This window comes from Frankliniella occidentalis, unplaced genomic scaffold, assembly GCF_000697945.3.
Source record: "Frankliniella occidentalis isolate FOCC.00 unplaced genomic scaffold, Focc_3.1 Scaffold23, whole genome shotgun sequence".
Lineage (NCBI taxonomy): Eukaryota > Metazoa > Arthropoda > Insecta > Thysanoptera > Thripidae > Frankliniella > Frankliniella occidentalis.
The window spans coordinates 1,090,008-1,097,097 of NW_026267153.1; the positions used below are offsets into that span (position 1 = coordinate 1,090,008).

Below are 7,090 nucleotides of genomic sequence, written 5' to 3' on the forward strand. Positions count from 1 at the left end.
CGCCCCGCCCCGCCCCTCAAAGCGTAGCATATAGTGCCGTGCACTGTAAGCGCGCGCCGAGTGGCGGGGAGTGGCACCGCCGGGTCGCACCGCCGGGGGCTGCCAGAGAAAGACGCGTAAGATTATGCTGCTACACCCTGAAAAAAAAAGAAGCACAACCACAGCAAACGCAACACGCAACTTACGCAAGCAGAAATGTAAAACTGGACAGTCGCCGGTAAAAAAAGAAAGAAAAAGAAGCATAATGAAATGCCCAACAGAAAAACCTTTATTGTTTTCCTTTGAATGGAAAATGGATTTGGGATGACAAGCCGAGCGACAGGCTTTGCGTCACATGCGGAAGTGATGGAATCGGATAGAATGTTTCTGTGAGTGTGTGTGGGCCGGGCGTGCGTGCTCTCGCATGGGGTGCGCGGCGGTCCTGGGAGGTGGCTGAGGCAGCTGAGGCAGCTGAGGCAGCTGAGGCAGCTGCAGCGCCGTCCGCCGCCCCGTCCCCTAGGGACTGATGGATGAGGGACTGGCGCTGTGTGCCATCCCCCTCGCCTCCCCCTCGCCTCCCCCTCGCCTCCCCCTCGAGCCCAGCTTCCTCCGCCGCCCCCGGGGCTGCAACAGGTATCGCCGCAGAGAGCGTCGCCTCGCGGAGACGCACATCATTAGATCAGACTGTACGTGGGCTGCGGTATGGCGTGGCGTGGCGTGGCGTCCGCGACTGCCCCAAACAGTCGCGGCCCCGGAGCGGCCCGACGAATAATGCCGGTTGTTCCATACCCAGACAATCAGTTGCTTTTTAACGCATTGTCGCATTCAGTTTTGTATGTGCAATGACGTTTCAAAAGTTCGTGCGTATACAGTGCCTTGGGGCTTATTTCGCGTGTTCTATGTCGGAATTACGGCAGAAAAAGAAATAGAGAGATGGCCATATGAAAATATGGTGGTGATGGGCATATCCCAACCATGAAACGGACAGTACCAACCATCGATATGATGGTTGTTTGCACCTCATCGACCAAACACACCTGTAGTTTGTTTACACCATTTCATTTTTCTGCTACTACCAACGAGAGGGTCGATATGAACAGTTATTGGAGTGATCCGGGAAGCACGCGGCAGCCAAAAAGAGGGGCAGATGTTCAACAAAGACAAACGGGCGATAGCGGCGGCGGCGGCGGGGCGAGCGTGGCTAGCTCTGTTTGACCGGAAGGAGGGAGGGAGGGGGGAGGGGCAGGCAATGAGTGCGCACGACACACTACAACAGCTGAAGCTCTTCTCTGTGAGCGAGCGCAGCTGTGACACACCTCGCCACCTGGTTCAGCCGCAGCTGCACCGGCTGCGCGCGCGGGGCACAACACTCGTGGAGGGAAGTCCAGCGGAACGTCACCGCCGCCGCGGCCGCGCTGGTGTGCCGTGCCGCGGACTACGCTACGCTATGCTATGCGCGGGCGTTGCGTTGCGTTCCGTTCCGCTCGACCGCGACTCGAGCTGCTGGACCGCGCCGCGGCGGGAGAGACGGACGCGCGTGACGGCTTCCGGGGGGACGGACGCGGTCGCCGAAAAATGATTGAGAGGCGCGGGCAAATTGGACGAGTAAAATGGCGAGGAGGGCGCGACAAAGGGTGACGCACGAGGACGGCGATGATGTCGAGGGCGCCGGTGGGGACGGTGACTACGACGGGTATGATGAGGACAGAGTGGGCAAAGGTGACGGCGGGGACGACGAGGACGGTGACGATGTCGAGGACAGCGACGATGTCGAGGGCGGCGGCGGGGACGGTGACCGCGACGGGTATGATGAGGACAGTGAGGGCGAGGGTGACGGTGGGGACGACGAGAAAGGCGAAGACGACGACGAGGATGCCGGCCGCTGCCGGCCGAAACAACTTCGCGGTCGACACATTTGAGGAAACACTAAGGCAAACAGCACGACCCGGGGGCACACGGCGCAGGTGATTGTTTGACCCTGCCGTGTCGTGCGCTGCCCGTGGTGGGCCGGGCCTGGCGAGCGGTCAGCACCAATTGTCAGTCATTTTACGTCAGTCAACGAGCCCGGGGGGGTAATGATAGCTCTGCTGGGCGCTGTGTTCAGATAGACCCGGGGGGGGGGGGGGGCGTGCGAGTGCGAGCGAGAGAGGCCGGCGCTATGGCACCTCGCGCACCGCCTCGCACCCCCGGACTAAGGCTCCGCGGGGGGTTTCGATCGCAACGCGACACGCGCTTTAGGGCTGCATGGCTATACACTGCTCGCAAAGCCATACCGCGCAGCAGGCTTGTTAAGTTTGTTTTTTTTAATCCGTGTTTTTTTTTGTGTGTGTGTGTGTGTGTGTGTGTGTGTTTGTGTCGTGAGACGAAAATATAAATGATGGAAAATAATGGGAATGGGGAATGAAGGTGACTCCGGTCTGCTTGGCAGCGGCGCAGTTCTCGTTGCGCGCTGCCTCGTTAAGTCCGGGCGACAGCGATATAGTAGTGGCGCTAGTGCTGTGGGGGGCATCCACGTTCTGAAAAGAAAACATTTCAGTACAAAAACGAGCCGCCCTCCCGCGGCCCTGCTGCTACTTTTTTTTTTATTTCTCTCCACTTTCCCCTGACTTCGGATCGTACTACTGTACCGTTTGGTGTATAATCACCCTGGTGAGGGAGGCCAGGGGCAAAAGGGTCTCTCTAGAGTTTTTGTGCACGCGAGTTTGCGGAGGGGAGGGGAGGCGTGGTGAGCGTAGTGGCGGGCGTTTGGTGACGTCAGGACTACCGGTTCGCGTGTCTGCTGGGGGGAAGGGAAGGGGCGGCCCATGACGGATCAGTGTCCGCTGGGCTGGACAGCCCCAGACTTCTTCCCCTCACGCCGCCCGCCCTCGCGGGCCCGCCCGCACCCTCACCCCTCACTCTCCGGCATTGCCTGCAGTCACCGCCCGGCGCCCGGCTAGTGAGCCACGGGTGAGGACAGGACGGGACGGAAGGGCCGCTGCCGAGGGTGAGTGAGTACCCACACCGCCCACACTCCCCCCTGTCCTGGCCTTCTGTCGCAACAACGTTCTGTGAATAATAGACCTTGGCGACAGTGGTTACTGAGGTGAGGAACAAGTTATGGAGATTGCAACTTTTTTCGTTCGAACTATTTGAAAGGTGTTTGAATTTGTAGCGCAACAACGGACAATGTGTTTACACTGCGAAGTCGGAATTTTCTATCAACGTTAAACAATAATATTGCATGCTCTATCAGCCTATCTACATTCTGCATCCCTTCAGCCTGCCGGTCTACGGACTTATTTTTCAAAACCTAAGCGTACTTGTAAGTTTACGTAGTAAAGAAAGCTTTCTATTCGTAGGTTTCTTGGAAAAAATTAACTGCTGGGATACGTTTTCACTGAATGTGTTAAAGAGAGTCGACGGGCTATCCGTCACACCGCTACCCCTAATACCTGGTGGCTGATTGGTATCCCAGGTGTAAAGGAGGGGGAAGGGGGGGGGGTGACGGATCATCGAGTCACTTTAGCAGATTCAGTCAGTGCAGCATTCAGCTTCAAAGCAGTACAGTACTGCTCTGAAGTGGCAGTGCACCAAGGGTTTATCAAAGCGAACACCCCAGTCGTACGGGTTTGCATTTCCTCTTGGGCGCTCAGGGGCCACGGTGCCTGACGGGGTGTCGGGGAAATGGGCAGGCCTGCAACGCACGCAACGCTAAATGGAGCGTGTGGGAGTGTTTGAGGTGTATGACATGCCCGAATACTTTTGGGAGAGTCCCTCCAGTCCCACGCGGCCCGGCATTACCTAACGGGGTTTGTTTGTGCTCCCCAGACGCTCCCGCTGCCAAACACGTGCAAACGTATTGTTCCCTCGCTCCTCCTCACTCTGGGGCAGACGAACAGCAGTCGCCCGGGCCCAGGTGCCCCCTCCAGTGGAGCGGGGCGGGGCGGCGTGGGGCTTGCGATCGTCCGTCCGAGCCGGGGCAAGAGTGGCCCGGGAACAGCGATGAGGGACTTCCCTTCCCCCGCTTTTCCTCTTTCCGCTTTTTCCAATCTCTTAGGCCCTCTGAACGCGCGCTGGTGCGCTGCCGGGGCTCTCGATGGTCCTTAGCGCCGCCGCCGCGCCGCTGCGGAGAAAAGTTTCTCAGTGAGGAAGGGAGAAGTCGTTGCGGGGGCGGGGCGGGCCGCCGGCCAAAGCCGACGGCGACGGCCACGGCCAGGTCGCGGCGGCGCGGAGGGTGAGGGAGCGCCCTCTGACCCCGACCGAGGAGACGACCCTCACACGGCAGATCACCTCGCCGCGGTGCCGGGGGATGCTACTGTTATTCCGGCGGTCATTCCTTCACGGCGGCGGCGGCCTCCTCCTCATCTGAAGAAAAGTTTAGTGCCGCGGGTTGGAAGAGCTGCACGTGGTGCACGTACTTCGTGCGCATTGCGCACTGGACGTGTGATGGCACTTGTTATTTGTACGGCCTCTCCCTCGCAAAGTACCGGCGGTGCCGTCGTGACGTCCCAACGCTGTCGCCCACCCACGACTCACATCAGTGCACTCTTCGCCGCTCTGCCTCATTACTGATAAACCAAGTGTGCAACTGCTTGACACTTGTGAGTGTGCAACTGCTTGACACTTGTAAGTGTGCAACTGCTTGACACTTGTAAGTGTGCAACTGCTTGACACTTGTAAGTGTGCAACTGCTTGACACTTGTAAGTATGCAACTGCTTGAGACTTGTAAGTGTGCAACTGCAAGTTTAATACTTGCAAGTGTTCGACTCCTTTGCTGTGAAATTGCAAGTGTGCTGCCAACTCCCCTGTTGATCACTTCCCACATAGCGAGCGTTCAATCAAAGGAAAGTGTTGAACAGCGGAGTCGCACACTTGCACGTGCACAGCTTCCTAGTTCAACACTTGCAAGTATGCATCTACGCTTGTAAGTATATTCAACTTGCAGTTGCACACCACTTGGTTGATTGGTGATGACGCTCGTGGTTTGCGACAGCCTCGCCCCGGGCGGCACTGTGTTAGTGCGTGGCGATAGGGACGGCGCGCGCGCGGGTCAGCCGACAATGTCCACTATCGCGTCGTCTGCCGAGCGATATCACCAGGAAAGTGTCTTGAAATATTTAGAAAACAGGAGGGCAGATTCGGGGTCAGGTCAGTGGCAGCCCCGGCGGGAGGCCGGCGGCGGTGGCCGGCGCGTCCCAAGGAAAAAAGGCGTCCCTGCCGCCGGCCGGTCAAGAGTTGGGGGAGGAGATGGGAGAGGGGGGACGATTTTCCTTTGGATGCCTCATCGGGCCAAATCGTTCAGAATGGACCCTAGAACAAACGTGCAAAGTATGAAAAGATATTAATTTCGTGCAGTATTTTTGTTCTAAGCCAACGGAATATCTGGTAGAGATAGTCTTGGAGATTGTCTATAAATGAACTACCTCGGGTTACTCGGCGAGTGCCCTTGGACTAACCCTGGATTAATTCCATTAATCACCTTCGGATCAACCTTTCGATTACCCTCTGGATTGCCGTCGGATTATCTCTGGATCACCCAAGTCGTCGCCCCCTCGCGCGCGACGCACTCACTGGGACGCCGTATCGCCCTTCACGCGGCGCGCCAGACGTGTGCACAGCCGCCTGCGTCGCCGCGCACCTCCGTGTTGTCTCTCTCGGGGTCCTCTCCGCGCACAGACACGCGGCGCCAAGGCGGCAGCTGCAGCTGGCCCTGAAGCCCCCTTCCCCCCGTTCACACCTGACGTGTCTGCTGGGCAACGCAGCTCACACCTGACATGGTGTGTGCCGACGAGCAGCACGGGGCAGTGCGGGCAACCTCACACGCTGATAAAATAAAATATGCAACTGGCGAGCACATGCAAGTGCTCAGCACTACGTGGCACACTTTCAAGTGTTTGACCGGATATCTGAATCTGAACACAAAAAAGTGTCAAACAGTAAAGTTGAATACTTAGAAGTGTTCAACTTCAAATTTACTGTTCAATAACACCTGTAAGTGTGTGCACCATAGCATTGAGTTGCACACTACTACCATGTGTATGCCAGCACACTTTTGTTTTCAGTGCACGCCTGACCAGCATCACTTGTATTTTCGTTCGCGTGCCGCGGTCGTAGCGCCCAGCGACTGTCACTGGTGTCACTACTTCCACCTAAACAGGCAGATGCCGGACATGCTTTTAATCCCGTCGGGACCGGACTGTCGGTTAGCACTGCGAGTTGCGGTCCCATCAGTCACCGCCCTTTTCTGTGTGTGGCTCCCGCGCGGACTGACCAGCCGTCACCCGAACTGAAACGCAATTCCCCAAGTTCGCCAGTACCATGTTTACGATTTAGAAGTGGACATGTTGTGTGTGTACCGGGTGTCAGGGCTGCAAGCCTACTCGCTCACTCGCTCCATCCGGAAGGCTCCATGCCATGGCTCCTAGGATAGGCAAACCCGCCACACTGCTGCGTACGTACGTTCACAATATATTCCGCGCGTTCAGAGATTTTGAAACTGGTCACGCTTAGCCGACCCTACCGAGCTCGTCTAAAAAAACCGCCGACCTCACACAGCTCTAGGGTGACATAGCGAAACGCAAGCGCACTTCTCTGCTTGGCCTCTCTTCTGCCGCGATAGCTTAACGCTATTGTCATCGCAGTCGGACGGAAGATGGCCTCGTACACTGAAAACAATAACCACAGTGAACACCACTAACGTCATTACTGGTGTTTACCAGTGGGGCAACGTACTTCACATTTTCAAAATTCACGAAAATCAGTATACGGTAGCTCCGTACGCTGAACTCCGTTCACAGTTTCTCAAATGAAGGGATCGGACGCCGTTGTTGGTTCCAAACTCCACACCATTTATTTTTTTTACAGTGCAGGCGTTGCAGTGGTCTTTTTATACCCAAAGATAGTAGCATTTCTTTTCTTGAACCACAACATTTTTTTCCCGGTGCAGCTGCATCGTGACGTGTTCGCGACCAGTTTATCTGTTTTACCGTGCTCTTCGCAATGCTCAGCACGTGTCTGGTCGACCAGCCCCCGCGCCGCCCCCGCGCCGCCCCGCGCCGTTTATCTGTTTTACCGTGCTCTTCGCAATGCTCAGCACGTGTCTGGTCGACCAGCCCCCGCGCCGCCCCC

At 56.9% G+C, this 7,090-nt stretch overlaps 1 protein-coding gene across 1 annotated transcript in view; it reads left to right on the forward strand.

Moving 5' to 3' along the window:
• The window catches only part of LOC113216126 (sphingomyelin phosphodiesterase), a gene marked incomplete in the record, with an annotated part of 18,675 nt that overhangs the window by 1,011 nt on the left and 10,574 nt on the right, over positions 1 to 7,090 (forward strand).